The sequence below is a fragment of the Stigmatopora argus genome, chromosome 15, assembly GCF_051989625.1.
Source record: "Stigmatopora argus isolate UIUO_Sarg chromosome 15, RoL_Sarg_1.0, whole genome shotgun sequence".
In the NCBI taxonomy this organism is placed as follows: Eukaryota; Metazoa; Chordata; class Actinopteri; order Syngnathiformes; family Syngnathidae; genus Stigmatopora; species Stigmatopora argus.
In genome coordinates this window covers 2,527,501-2,543,858 of record NC_135401.1, presented here as the reverse complement: position 1 = coordinate 2,543,858, position 16,358 = coordinate 2,527,501, and the positions used below count along the sequence as shown (strand labels likewise).

The window sequence follows — 16,358 nt, the reverse complement described above, 5'->3', positions numbered from 1 at the left end:
GACCGAACGTTTGGGTGAGTTTATGAACATCCTGCCTGTGGAGAGAAGAACGACTTCAGTCAAATACTGAAGGCCTCCGATCAGCGCTTAGACGTAAATCCCCCGCGGCGGAAACGCAGTGTGCGGCGGCCATTCTCGACCAGTGACGTCCGTAGTGACGACATCGTACTCTGACCTCAGTGGAAGATTCTCGCTGGCTAAATACTTGAAATTACTGACGGATAAACGGAGGGGCGGACTTGACCGATGGGGAGGACGATTAGACGCTACGACTGTTAATAAACAATTCCTTGGGTGTTTTAATAAAAAAAATACATTTACATATATTATTATTCCGAACCATTTTTTCTAATTTTACAGCGTCCACACTGCTATGTTATTTTTTGTTGTCTTCATGATAGGGGAGTGTCTCTCGACCAATAAGATGAGGATTTCATATTGCTATCGTCATACTGGTAAGCTCATTGTTTACGACACAAAAGAGGCGGGGGATCCCTTTAACTGTATATTTTCTGAAAAAGTAACAGTCCAAATAAAAATTCTGCAAATTTGAAGGTCAATGTCACATTGACATAGTGGTTAAGTGGTTAGCAAGTCTGCCTCACAGTTTTGGGGTCGAGGGTTCGATACCAGACGGGTCTTCACTGTGCGGAGAGTGCAGGTTCTCCCTGTGCTGACATGGGTTTCCTCCGGGTACTCCGATTTCCTCCTTCGTTCCAAAAACATGCATGCTAGGCTAACTGGTTGCTAAATCGTCGCGGTTAGCGCATCTGCCTCACAGTTCTGGGGTCGAGGGTTTGATCCCAGGTGGGTCCTCACTATGTGGAGTGTGCAGGTTCTCCCGGGCTGGCGTGGGTTTCATCCGGGTACTCCGATTTCCTCCCACGTTCCAAAAACATGCATGCTAGGCTAACTGGATGCTAAATTCTCCCAGCTTGAATGGTTATCCTTTGTCTCGTCGGGGCCTGCGATTGGCTGGCCATCGATTCAGCCTGGGATAGGCTCCAGCACCTCTCCCTCGACCCTTGTGAGGATTAACAGTTCACAAAATGACGGAATTGACCTACATCTGGTCTCTCGGGCTACTTCAGTCCATATTAGAGACTTGCCCTGCCAAAGATTTAAGCTAGCAAAGAATTTTACAGGAGCTATTTCGCAAGACTCATGGGGATGATTTAACGTCGGCGAATGAGGTCATGCTTTTAAATAATGATTACAGGCAACACTATTTCCTGCTGGAAACTGATTATTTCTACAAATGCATACATGTGTTTCACACTAACGTTCTTTGCGCCAAGCTCCCGTCAGAAAGACTCACTTTTACCGCCAGACAAAAAACACCGATACGGGTCGAAGCGACAAGACCAGGTTTTCGAAAAGCCCAAAACGACCTGATTTTTAGGACGTGCGACCTATCGGACCGGTCGCCACACACATACTTTCTCCCCAAGCGTCAATAAAATAACCGTACGAGAGGCCGAGAAGTGCCGAGTCGACAGTCTGTTGGATTTTTTTTTTTGTGGAGAAATATGATGAGTCGAGCCGAGAGATTTGTCGTGCGAGAGCGCTCTTTTCGGGGGCCGGCTTTTAATGAGTGGAAAAATGGAAGCTGCAGAGCTGAATTTGCATGGAGGGCTTGGAAACTAATCACAAATCGCAGTAGGCAGTGGAAAAGACGGGCGCGGTATTCTACAGAATTGGCAGGAAGTCAAAAGATGCCAGAGGTACGTACGTCTGTCAACACGAGGTTTGGACACGTGAGTAGAGGACTTGCTTGAATCTGCGTTTTTTTTTCTATACTCGCATCAGCATATTTGCTGTCCTTGCCTTTTTTTTGCTGTTTTTCAGCATGATGTCACCAACCAAGCAGACTCATTATGTCAGAAGCAAAGATTGTTAATTGGGGAGACCGCGTTCTGTTAGAATGATGTCATAACTTATTTTCCTGCTACTCTGGAAAAAAACAACAACTTTGGGTCGGTAATATCGTTAACGTGGGTTGACCACATTTGGCGATAAGCAGAAGTTTAACCGACAACACTGAATCACTTTACGGAATGACATCTATATCTGATTTTTTTGTTGTTGGGTGATTCCAGGGAGGTCAGGCCAAATACAATAGTGTGCACGGTTGGAAATAACTGGGTGTGCTTTAACAGGATGATGGCAGATTCATAAAGCGAACAATAAAAAGAAATAATAATAAAATAGACTCCATTGCGTCAGGTCTTGCACAGTTCATTCGTCTACTTTGTGAGGGCTTAACTCACATGATCTGCTCAGGTTCATCCTAAATATGTTTGATGGGTCACATTCTGTCACACCCCATTATTCATGCAAGAAGGTCTACACTACAGCAAGGGTGTCAAACTCGGATTGGTTCGTGGGCCGCAATAACATCAACTCGATTTCACGTGGGCCGGACCATTTTAGATATAATATTTAGATTTTTTTTTTTATAAATGGATTAAAAGAACTGGATCAAAAGCCCTAAATATTCAGTTTATATATATATATATATATATATATATATATATATATATATATATATATAAATAAACAAATGATTATTAGATGTTTTCCCTTACTAAGAATATATATTTATTTTTTTCTTAGTAAGGGAAAACATCTAATAATCTTGTTTTTCATTTCAAATGGAAACATTTTTTTAATTATATTCAATATTAAAGTGGAAAACCCAAAATATTTTTATATATTTATTTTTAGATTTTACAAAATGCTTTTTGACCTAAAAACACCAAAAGAAAAAAATGGATAAAAAAATTGCAATTATTGATTTAAAAAGGGAAAAATCAGGAAATATAATATACATCTATAATATTCATTTGAATTTGATCCTAAAACAGAAAGTAGGCACTCATGATTTACTTACTCGGGCCGCACAAAATCATGCGGCGGGCCAGATTTGGGGCCCAGGCCGCCACTTTGACACCTGTGGTCTACAGCATATGGACTTTGGAAAGTACAAGACCTTACCTCAAATGATCATACAAGCTTAGAATACATATCAAGATCTGTTAAAAATGACCTACCGTACTTTCTCGCATGTTAGCCGCCTCCGTGTATAAGCCGTATCCTTAAAAAGGTTGAATTTCTCTCGTATAAGCCGCCCCTGATTCACAATTTTTACTTCCATATTCATGGTTTTAATAGGGAGTACAAATGTGTTACTTTGACGGGAAAATCTTAAGAAAAATCATCGCACGTGGTATTTCTGAGATACTGATTGAATCCAAAGGGTCTTGCCTGCACGTAGACAAATTCAAAAAGGAAGTCATGTGACCAGTACAACCAGGAAGTGTGTCCGTAGCGTTCTAGTTTGTCATCCCTAGGTAAGATAGCTTTGCAATGGCAGGCAGTAAGTGAGTTTTTTCACGTTTTATGTAAGATACGTTTAATTTGTGCGCATATAAGCCGTACCCTCGATTCAGTCATCATTTTTTATGGACAAATATGGCGTATATGCGAGAAAATACGATAACCCCAATCACATTATAGAGTTGTAAAAAGCTCAATCACGACCTTCAAGTAAAACGACCCCGGGGCCCCCCCTAAAATGGCCGCCAGCATTCGCGCCCACAATCACTCCAAGGGGGAAATCGATCCCACGCTTCCAGCAATCGAGCCAGAGAATGTAATAAAGACTAAAAGATCCCGGCCTGAAACCGACATGTTACTATCTGTAAAAACGCTTACATTTGCCTTTAAAGTCAATAATAGGATCAAAATATGGCACTTAAACGTATGACCTGATTTAATCCCGCCCACATCTACATTCCTACTTTTTAATGACGGCCATTATCATACTATAAAACATTTCACCACTTCCAAACGGTCACGTCTCCGCCACCACGACCTGGACGAAGACCATCTCTTCGATCTGACCAAGAACTGCATCAGGTTTGACAATTAACTAACCAATAAATCTCCTCCACGCTGACAAGGCTAGCAGAGATTTAGGACGAAAAGGAAATCCGGCGCATGTGCATCTGTTTGCTAGCTCAACTCGGCGGATGTTACGAACGCACGCCTTTTCGGATCTATCGGCCAAGAACTTTTCCCATGTTCTCCCGGGAACGACCCAAAATGGATTCAGCACGATCGATAATAACTTTATCGGGTCGTAAAAGCCCGTCGGAAATTTCCCGGTGCACATTTATCTTATTTTTCTTGTGTTTACAGGGGGTGTTGGAACAGTTATATAACCTAGAGCAGTAGATCATGTCATAGGGGGCAATGTTCTTGTTGCGAGGAGGTTCTTCTCAGGCCTTGGGGTCTGCTCTGCTGACTTTATTAGGGTTTCAGAACTCTGTGATTCAGACTCGTATGTTTTCCACAATAAAAATCAAAGTATGAATGCCCCCCCGTGAGCTGTGAAACCCTTTCCTTCTATTGCGCAAAGAATATTGAGGGAGCGTATGGAGTCAAGATGGGCATCGTCACCCCCGCTAATCCGTAAACGCCAATAGAGGATGATTCAAATCAGCTTACACATATGGCTTTTATGTCGTTTAAATGTGTCGAGTGTATTTGATTAAGGAAACGGTTTGCGACAAGTGGGGATGAAATATTTCTCGATATGCGGGTACAATTTCAAATGAGTAGTACTGCCATCCTTCACCACTTGGCGGCTTCTTACATAAAGTATTAAAAAGTCAAAATTCCCACTGAAACATTTCCCTGTCTGGTCATATTTAGATGTTAATACATTACAGTCTTTTCATATCCTTATAGCTGTAATATTTAATAAATACACTGATAATTGTACTTTGTACTCATTTTCTGAACCGCTTTATCCTCACTAGGGGGGTGCTGGAGCCGATCCCAGCTGACTTTGGGCCAGAGGCGGGGAACACCCTGAATTGGTGGCCAGCCAATCGCAGGGCACAAGGAGAAAAACAACCAATCACGCTCATTATCATACCTAGGGGCAATTTAGAGTGTCCAATCAGCCTACCAGGCATGTTTTTGGAATGGGGGAGGAAACCGGAGTACCCGGAGAAAACCCACGCAGGCCCGGGGAGAATATGCAAACTCCAGACAAGTGGACCGACCTGGATTTGAACCCAGGTCTCCCACTGTGATGCCACTGGGCCGCACATAATAGTATGGTAGTATTAATAGGGGTGATCCTACTTGGCGGTTTTTCAATTATCGCGGCCATGTTTGGTCTACATTATCCGCGATATTCGAGGGATTACTGTATAACTGTTTCCAATTGTTCACACTGATTATCCTTGTTGTTTATTACTTTTTGAAAATAATTAGTCGATTTGAATTTCAAGTGTGAGACATGGTCCCCTTACCCCTAAAAAACAGGAAAAAGTGGCAAAGAAATACTGGGAAAGTCGAACAAAGCTCCAAAAAATACGATTACGTATTTTACAGATTATAAATCACGTTATTTTTATAGTTTGACTGGGCCTTTTCGTAAAATACGAGAGACTGTTTGCTATTAAGAGGCTAAAAGAGGATTTAATCAAATTATGATGTCTATAAATGATGTATCAACCCACAGAAAAGCTGTCAATTCATGAATAATCGGGTTGTGACAGGCCTAGCGAACAAAACCAAAAATGACTTTAACACCCCTGCCTTAAGCAACCCAAATAATGCAGTACATCAATAAAAAAAAGACAAACAATCTACAGAAAAAGCTTCAAAATGAGCATCTCACATCCCAAATAGTCATTAAAATACCGATTACCTTAAAAAGTTTAGCCACGATAAAAACTTTGTCACATTTTCCGAACACAAGTTCTTGTTGTGAGTTGAAAGAATTAATTTTTTACCTCTTTGCACGGGAAACTGGCAGTCTGACAAGACGCAAATCATCAATGAAGCCCACTACTGCGGCGCCCCCGCCTCGCCGTCCTCCCGAACATCCTCCGTGACCGATTCAAAGGCGTGCGATTCTTGCGTTCGGAAGCTGGAGATGGAAAAAAAAAAGGTTTAAATCAGAGAGAACCACAAATCCCAGTCGGTCAAACCATCACTTCGCATCCACGTGCGGCCACACATGCAAAAAACTGCACACCCCAGCCAGAACCTTGCGGTCCAAATATGTGGAATCGAGACTAGAAGGAATGTTTGGAGGACTGAGGTGATCCAATTAAGCTCTGACAAGATTTGAGGTCCTCCATTTCCATGACTTCATCGGGTTTTCATGAAAAAGGCGTTTTTCTGGGAAAGATTTGAGCAGATTGCGGTTTGTGATAGCGAGGACGCCGTCTTCCCGATTCTACCGCTCTGTCGTCATAAGTTTAGATAGGCGATATATTGTCTGATAAATTATTGCCGGTAACCACGGTAGCCTCTTTTTATGGATTTTCCAAAACGCACGATTTACGGTTAAAAGGTGAAACTTCTCGCGTGAAAATTTGTTGGCGTAGACCAAGGGTGACAGACTCGGGTTGGTTCGTGGGCCGCGTTAACGTCAACTTGATTTCATGTGGGCTGGACCATTTTAGGTATAATATTTAGATTTTTTTTTATAAATGGATTAAAAGAACTGGATTAAAATCCCTGAATATTCAGTTTTTTAATAGATCTAAAACAATGTTTATTTGAGCTTTTTTATATATATTTTTTTTTAGATTTTACAAAATGATTTTTGAACTAAAAACACAGAAAAATGGATTAAAAAATGACAATTATTGATTTAAAAGGGGGAAAATCAAGAAATTTAATATGCATCTATACTCTTCATTTTAATTTGATCCTAAAACAGAAAGTCGGCACTCACGATTGACTTTCCCGGGCCACACAAAATGATGCGGCGGGCCAGATTTGGCCCCCGGGCCCCCACTTTGACACCTGTGTTTTAGAGTACTGCAAACGATGGGACAAATAGGGCTGTTCCGATTATTTTAAGGCAATGTGTTGTAAGATAAATTACGGGAATAACGGGAGAACATATTTGAAGTGTCCGAGATCAAAGTGTCAAGGCTAGAGCACCTCGTTGCAGCTCATTCGTGTCGTAAGATGTCTGGCAAAGAGGAGTTCATCTGCCCAAGGTCAACAGGACAAGCTTCCGACAATCCCCACGAGCCAATAGGAGCTCTGTAAAATAAAACAAACGAGCAAACGGTATTTTCCCCAGAAGCGAAAACCAGTCCAAGCGCGTTATGTAAGCTTGGACAGCGCCACTAAATCTTTGGGCTGGTTCCGTACCTGTTGAGCAGAGCAGAGTGCAGGCCGGAGCTTGCATGGCATTCATCTGAACTCCCTTCCATGCCAGACGGCGTAAAAAAATGAAAACCACGTCTGCCAATTCTCAATTCTGCTTGATGTTTTTGACATATGGACGCTGGCTTCCCCCCAATGCGGCAGCAAAGGCTGTAAAATCTATTTAGGTCACAGCTATAACGTTTCAACCGTTGTTCCTTGTCTCAGCAATTTTCGGGAGTTCTCCGAGTCTCGGATTCATTAATCTTCTATTATTTTATTTATTTTATGGGAGGTTTATCTGACAAAAAAAGGACACCTCCAAGAATGCCTTTAGCAAAAAAAATCACAAGTACATTTACGAGCTTCCTTGCTTTTTGCTAAAGATTGACAAAGTCAACCTCGGGCAATCGCTCTTTTTAAGTGATAATAAACCGTATAAATGCTATGCGGTACATATTTACTCACATAGGGCACACTTAAAGGTCAAACATTTTCCCCAAAGTGGACCAGGTGACCAATCAGTATGCTCTAAATTCAAGATTCTGTAATTCAAATTTCAAGAAGCCTTTATTATCATCATACACAGCTAACAAAATTGGTGGTGCTACTCCACAAAGTGTGTTTTCCTAGTAAAAAAAAAACATAAATAAGGAATATAAAAATATAAAAAGTTCCATCCTGGCAAGGTAAATGCTAAAATATTGCACAATCTAAGTTATTGCACATGATGCTGACAGCTTGACTGTCTGGGTACATTGCTTGCTGACGCGCTATATTTATATAGTGAAAAGGCAGGCGTGTCTAAGGGGATATCATAATTAAAGCAAATATCTTAAATTGTGCAATATTTTAGAATTTACCTTGCCAGAATTTGACTTGACTTTTTTTGGACTTTTTTTTTTACTTTTTTGTGGGGACTTTTTTGGACCTTTTGTGGACTTTTTGTGGACTTTTGGGGGACTTTTGGGGGACATTTTTTGGACTTTTTGGAGGATTTGGGGGGGATTTTTGGGGACTTTTTAGAGACTTTTTTGCACTTTTTGACTTTTTTGGACTTTTTGACTTTTTTTGACTTGACAACAATTTTAGCAGTCGACGATCCGGATCAATTTTACAAAAAAAAAAAATCCCCTACAAAAGTTGTTATACAGCATACACAATTTAAAATGATTAAAAAAAAAGTATAAAATACGGGTAAAACGTATACGTTGACAGGTACGCTACTAAAACATCACGCAAATGTTAACCCTATTTAAGTTGGAAAAAAACAGAACATTCAAACTTCTGTTTTGGCATTAAATCCGCTTGAATGTTATTGCAATTGAACAGTTAAAAAAAGCAATCGTTGGCGATGACTTTCAGGGAATACAATTTTTTTCCTCCAAGTATTCCTACTGTCATTTGATCGTGATGTTCAAACAGTGGCCTGTAATAATGACTAAACAGACGTGTTTTTTTTCCAAGCGGTTTGACTCGTGCGCTAAATCAAAAGTGTCTGCTGGGAACTACTAGACTGGAGACATTTCCAGGTACACAGGCAGTTAGTTACACAATCGCCCCACTGGAGAAGATCCACAGCAGCAAGTTTCCTCATGTGGACTTCAGATGTCTCAAGCTCACATTGAGGGAAAGAACATTCCGTCGGAATTGGGCGGGACGCCATCACGCCGGGAGCGAGAACAACCCGGCCGGCGCGAGTCGACGCCGGAAAGTTACGACGCTGTTCTGATGTAGGGTGGGGGAGACGCGGGACGCTGTTTGGTCTCGGGTCACGTAGCGGGGTGACTTGGTGAAACTGACCAACTACAATGTACGCAAGCTTTGACGTCAGAGTTAAGAAATCTGATGTGCTGTCAAATTTTAGCAACGTACTGATTTTACAAATATCTATTGTGCAATACAGGTGTCAAATTGTTAAGTTTGTCACGTAAATTGTGTCGATTTTATGCTAAAATCCAAATAAAAATTGGAGCAAAGAGAATATTTTCCATTGTTAAGATATTCTTTTACTACTTTCTTTTTTTGTTATTTTTTTCTCTAAAATGCATTTTTTTTTAAAAACATAAATAACAAACTTACATAAAAATAGAATGTGTTGACTCTTTCCTTTTTTTAAATGAAAAAACAAAAATGGGATCTATTTTATGTTTTTCTATAGTAAAAAAAATCTATTTTTTTAATTTATTTTTTAAATTTTTAAAATAATCTAAAACTAAAAAAACGGAGTTTACTTTCCCCTTTAGAATTTTCAACAGAAAAAACACTTCTACAGTTTCACTTTAAAAAAGATAATAAAATATGTCATGTTTAACCCATTTTTGATTAAAAGTTAAATACATTTTTTGAAAATAAAAAACAACTACTTATCTAGTTACGTTATGCCAAAATATATATTCTTTAAAATCTAAAACAAAAAAATGAAAGTTTACTCTTCCCCTTTAGATTTTTCAATAAAAAAAAAAAACATTTCCAGTTTCACTTTGAAAAAGATAATAAAATATGCCATGTTTAACCCGTTTTTGATTAAAAGCTATAAATACATTTCTGAAAATTAAAAAAAAAATCCAAGAAACTGTTGCTATTAGAAGAAGGGACATATTTTAAGGTCTATAAATGATCTATCAATTCTCAAAAAAAGCCAATAAATCGCGGCAGACACACCGAATACAACTGCGACGTGGCCTGTGACAAAATATTTGCCTGTCACCCCTAACTAAACTAAAGATAATTTGCACCCCTGTTAAGCTTCTTAACCTATGACAGGAAATATTTATTTATACAAGGACAAGTGGGCTAAAGTCACAGGACAGACAACAGATGCCAGATGAAGAAAAGCCTGTCTGTGTATGATTATATCACTTTAGTGGTTTAATTGGCGACCCAATAAAATTCCCTTCAAAGGGCATAAAAGGCCCACAGAATCCGAGTGCTGCCCTTTCAAGTTTTAATCACGCTCTCCATTTCATGACGTCGGCATTAAAAAAAGCAGATGTTAATGAAAACAGATAAAATAAAAAAAAAGACTACTACGCGATTGTAAAAAATTTCCCGAGATAAGAGCCAAAAATTGGAGATGTCCCACTGGCAAAGGTATGTTTTGATTTCCCTTGGCTCGCGCCCACGCTTCAAAAGCGACGACATGAGGAGTAACGCAGACGTTGGGCTACGCCGTCAAAGAAAATAAGCGGGGATGACGTTTTTACAAGCGGATTTGCATTTCCCATCAACATTTTTGAAGGCGTTCGATGGAAAAACTGCACTTGGACTCCATCAAATCTTAGATAACAGTACAATCTCGTATAATATTGCAACAGTCAGAAGACAAACCACCTTTTTTGTCCATGTGTTTATATCTATTGTAAAAAATATATATATATATATATAGCTATATATATACATACATATACATACATATATATATATATACACACATACATACATATATATATAGCTATATATATATACATACATATACATACATATACATACATATATATATATATATATATATACACATACATACATATATATACATACATACATATATATACACATACATAGATATATATACATACATACATACATACATATATATACACATACATAGATATATATACATACATACATACACACACACATATATATAGATTCATCAGCAAAAAAAACTTCATACTTACCGTTTTTCTCGCATATAAGCCGCATTTGTAGGACAAAAAAAGGATGACTGTATATACATATATAGTATATATAAAAACTGGATGACAGTATAAAGAAAATAAGAAGCAAAGAGACGCAATCATTTAGGCCGGGAACTGTATGCGGCTCGAGAGCTAGTAGTTACATCACATGTATCAAAGTGGCGGCCTGGGGGCCAAATCTGGCCCGCCGCATCATTTTATGTGGCCCGGGAAAGTAAATCATGAGTGCTGACTTTCTTTTAGGATCAAATTAAAATGAAGAGTATAGATGCATATTAAATTTCCTGATTTTCCCCCTTTTAAATCAATAATTGTCATTTTTTAATCATTTTTTTCTGTTTTTAGTTCAAAAATCATTTTGTAAAATCATTTTGTAAAATCTAAAAATATATATAAAAAAGCTAAAATAAACATTGTTTTAGATCTATAAAAAAACTGAATATTCAGAGCTTTTAATCCAGTTCTTTTAATCCATTTATTAAAAAAAACAACAACCCGAGTCTGACACCCTTGAGTTACATCAATGAACAGAACGGAAGAGGCCATTCGTCCGATTCTGGCTTCCTAGCCAACAGTCAATAAAACAGTTTTGGATGCTTTTTTTAAAAAAATTTTTTTATTGTATTTTACAAAGAAAAGGACTACGTGCCTAAACGAAGTCATCTGAAAAAAAAATACAAAGACTTTAAACTCCATTTAAACTGTGAGTCAGCCATTAATTTTTCACTCCCCCCCTTACCTTACATCAGTGGAAAAAGAATTTATTTGTCTTTGGCCTCCCCTCAATCAAACCCGTGACCCCCGCTACTGCATAACCTCTCGTCACGCCTAGGAAACACGGATCTTTGCACTTCCTGACAACCAGAGCAATCACGGCGACCGCTAGCACCACTCCAGACACCCAAAACCATGTTGGGGTCCTAATCAGGACCGCGGGAACTCTCGCCTGGCGTGCGGTCGAGACGCAAAATAATCCCGCCGTCAGTCAGGCGCGATCATTTTGAGACTCTCCCTCCACCACCGTTTTTGAGTGCACACGAGTAACCTTGCGGCCCCCCGCTTCCCCCTCCGGCCTGTTCATTCTTACGTCCGCACTCGGCACCGACACCCTCGCGCGTACGGGAGCGCCGGCTGAAACCGACTTCCACCTGTTTCTGATTAGTGTAATTGCTCTCGGTGAGGTTGGGGGGAAATGCATGACAGCTGAATCTGGAGCAGGAAAAAAAAAAAAAAAAAACCTGACCCTTGCGAAAAATGAGTGGAAAATGAGGCGCTTTGCTTCGGGTGTGCATATGCAAAAAAAATCCAGTTTAGTCTAGCCCGAGTCATACGATGAAGTCATTGCTTCTTGCACACTTATTTAGTAAGCGTGAGGCGTTTTGAGGAGTCGGAGTCAGCCGGGTCAAAGGGATAGCCGAGCCCAGGCAATCCGGGCCAGACAGAAGCAATCAATCACACTCCGAGAGCCCGTGTTGTTGGAGTCATCTTCCCCCCGTTGATGTAAACAGCTTCATTCTGCCAGGCTGAACTTCAATAGCTCGGAAAGACAAATATGCAAGAAAAAAATGGCGTCGCGGTGGATGAGTGGTTAGCACGTCGACCTCACGGCGCTGGGGTCCTGGGTTGGGTTTGAATCCAGGTTGTCGTTCCACCTGTGTGGAGTTTGCATCTTCGCCCCGGGTCTGCGTGGGTTTTCTTCGGGTACTCCGGTTTCCTCCCACATTCCAAAAACATGCATGCTAGGCTGATTGGACACTCTAAATGTGTGCGATTGGTCATTCATCTCATAGCTATAGCTAGCCAACGATTCAGGGTGTCAGCTAGGCTGGGCTCTGGCACCCCCGCGAGCCTTGTGAGGATAAAGCGAATGAATGGGGAAAAAAAGGAAAATGACATGGAGGGCTAAGGAAGTAGCGGCCAAATGTGCGAAGAGGGAAGACGGAGGCCATTTTTTTTTTAAGGCGGAAGGTGGACGCCGTGATGCGTTCAAAGTACGCTTTTATGGGAGGATTCCAAAGTGTCTTTACGCAAGGAGTCTTTGGCGTTTAGCCACAGAAATGCTTCATTAAGTACAGGAAGCTATCGCAGTTAGTTTGGGAGACTTGCATAATGAAAGTTAATGATAGTACACTGCTAGTGGTTTTTTTCCCAGTCTTACTTTTGGGAGACAGTTAGTCTGTAGTAAATCCTGATTCTAATACCTAAAATTGTAAAACAAATGTATATGTAAATATTAAGTACATGGCAAGTGGTTAGCGCGTCGGTTCTGGGTCAAGGGTTCAATCCCAGATCCAAACCTACCTGTGCTGAGTTTGCATTTTCTCCCCGGGCTTGCGTGGGTTTTCTTCGGGTACACCTGTTTCCTCCCACAACCCCAAAAACATAGTACTATATGCTGCTTGAACACTCTAAATTGTCCCTAGGTATAAGTATGAAAGGTTACCTGTGATTGGCTGGCTACCAATTCAGGGTGAAGCCCGAAGAAGTCCGCTGGAAATAGGCTCCAGCACCCCCCCACACGCGAACAATGTGAGGATAAACGGTACAGAAAATGGAATGATTCTATTTGTACAGTATGAATGAGCTATAAATTACATTTGGGACAAAAATCAACCCCGCGGGCCATATGTTGGACACCCCTGAGATAAGCAGCATCATGTCTCAGCTGGATAAAGTAAAGCAGACAGAAATAGTGACACACCAAAATGACTCACGGGAGGATGTAAACCACCTGCACTCCCTCGCCGATGAGCAAAAACAGTTTTTTTTGTTATTAAAGTTCATGACGATCTTACCTTTAATGGTGAAGTCCATGCGTCGTTCCTTTTGGCTGAAGACATTGATGACTTCTTTCCGGAAGTCTTTTCTTGACATTTTAAAGTCTCTCTAGCTCGTTAGAGATCGTTGCCAATTAATAAAGTCGTTCCTGGTGACATTTAAGTATTTTTCGTGCTGAAAATAACCGCTAACGCCGTAGTAACTACTAGCTAGCTTCACTTTAGCTGTAAATAGCTAATTCTCCGGTAGCGCCACCTAGATCTATACGGAAAATTGCGGAGCTTCCTATGACGTCTATACAAAACAAAATATAAACATATTAGCGAGATACAGTTACTGACATAAACACGGCTTAGAATACTACAAAAGTTACTTTAGTTCATATAAAATTCGGTCAAGTTTAGCCGCTAGCCTGATTGTGTGTTTCATTACAAGCATGTGTGTGGAAGTGGGTGGAGCTTCCTGTATCGAAAGCACCTGCACGTAATCACAATCAGCACAGCGTTAAAGAAACAGGCCATCCAAAAATGAGTGTTGAGATATTGTGTTGCTAAGTGACAATTTGAAATAAGATGCTTTTTGGGGGGTGTTACTCGCTAGTCGGGTGTTTGTCTTGTTTTTCATTTTGTAGATTTTGTATCCTTTAGGGAAAGAGTGTCAGACTCGGGTTGGTTCGCGGGCCGCATTAACGGCAACTCGATTTGATGTGGGCCGGACCATTTTAGATATAATATTTAGATTTTTTTTAATAAATGGATTAAAAGAACTGGATCAAAAGCCCTAACTATTCCATTTTTTACAGATCTAAAACAATGTTTATTTGAGCTTTTTTTTCTTAGTAAAGGAAAATCTCTTTTAATCATAATTTTCCATATTATAGTGGAAAACAGAAAATATTTTTATATATTTTTATATTTTACAAAATGATTTTTGAACTAAAAACACAGAAAAAATGATTAAAAATTGGATTAAAAAATGACAATTATTGATTTAAAAGGGGGAAAATCAGGAAATATAATATACATTTATAATCTTCCTTTTAATTTGATCCTAAAATAGAAAGTCGGCACTCAGGATTTACTTTCTCGGGCCACACAAAATGATGTGGTGGGCCAGATTTGGCCCCCGGGCTGCCACTTTGACACCTATGCTTTAGGGCCTTGTTTTTGTTTATTATACCTACTGTGTGCATTACATTGGTGAACCTGAAAATTAAAATCTAATATAAAAACAGCAAGTTAGATTCATAATTATCATTATTTTTAAATGTAAAAAGAATCATTTTCTGAGCTGCTTTAGAAAACTCGCAAGGGTGCTTGAGCCTATCCCAGCTAACTATGGGCAGTAGACCCTTAATCGGTCGCCAGCCAATCACAGGACAGTATAAGATGAACAACCAATCATACCTTGAATGAAGCCGGAGTACCCAGAGAATTCCCACGCAGGCACGTGCAGTGTGAAAAATAAATCGTCCATTACAGACGTGAACAAACACTTGATTTTGCAATCTGTTGCAGCGGCAAAGTCGGATGTTTATCTCATCAGAAAAGGAAACAAGGAGGAATAAATTCCTCTCCTTCAATTGCCACGAAGACAGACTAAATTCCCATTTTGCTCCTCTTCGGCTCTTCGGGGATGAAATGCTCACATGCTCGACGGCCCGGATCTTTGATTTATTCCTATAAAATGCTGAGCAAAATACTTCTGAAAAAAACATTGGGGTTAAATGTTCGTGTTAGAGCCTTCCAATTTTTATGACATGTTTTAAATTGGGTACCAGGCAGTGGTATTAAGTAAAGAAAATAGGAAAGACAATGCTTTTGAGAAAAAATATGTATTTTTGCAAATTTGGGTACCGTATTTTCCGCACTATAAAGGTGCAGCGTCAATGAGTGGCCAATCGTAAAAATGTTTTATAACTAAGGGGCACCGGATTATAAAACGCAGTAGTAGTATTAGTAGTAGGGGATTGTGATATATATCCACTAGAGGGAGCTGGTTTAGTGGTTCTAGATCAAATAGATGGAGCTTTGATAAAGGAATTTCATACAATGATTCATTGGGTTTTGAGAAAAGTATTTGTTGCGCCTTATAGTGCAGAAAATATGGTAAAGAGTAAATGGCAAGGCTTTAGGAATTTTTTTTTTTTTTTTGCTGACTTGGGTCTGACATAGTAAGTGCATGACATCATCCCCACATTGATTAATGAAGTGTTTTTAGAACATGACCCACAAACAAGGTTTGGTTTATTTAACTTGACCTGAGTGTTGGTATTGTTATCACAATTTTTTTTACATACACAGATGAATGATAAAAATATGCCCAAAAGCCACAATATCAAATATATTACTACTTTTATACGACAATGATGCAATACATGAATGTTCAGTTTTTTAGATAAAAAAAAGATTGAAGTGAACATGAATTGATCTGTTTATCATTTGTTGTTTCATTAAAAAAGGACAGTATTAATGTAATAATATTTATATTTTTTTCAATCATTCATTCATATTCACACCGTTCAAGATTCTCTATTATGATGCAAAGTCTGCCATCTAGTGTTTTCAGAATGAAGGATTATTGTTATTATTTATTATTTTTTTGGTAACTTTGCAGCACTGCACCGCCTGGAGGACAAACGAGGGAACACTAAATTATATTCAATATATAATATTAACATTATTATATATA

The 16,358-nt window shown here is 39.4% G+C and overlaps 1 long non-coding RNA gene across 1 annotated transcript in view; it reads right to left on the bottom strand.

The window, feature by feature from the left end:
* Nucleotides 1-14,208, bottom strand: part of LOC144089669 (uncharacterized) — a 56,938-nt gene extending 42,730 nt beyond the window's left edge. The window contains exons 1-3 of the long non-coding RNA XR_013305131.1: nt 13,685-14,208; nt 6,979-7,083; nt 5,814-5,950 (exon numbers count right to left, since the gene is read on the bottom strand). This is a non-coding gene — a long non-coding RNA (uncharacterized LOC144089669). The remainder of the gene's footprint in view (nt 1-5,813; nt 5,951-6,978; nt 7,084-13,684) is intronic.
* Between the last annotated feature and the right edge of the window lie 2,150 nt (nt 14,209-16,358).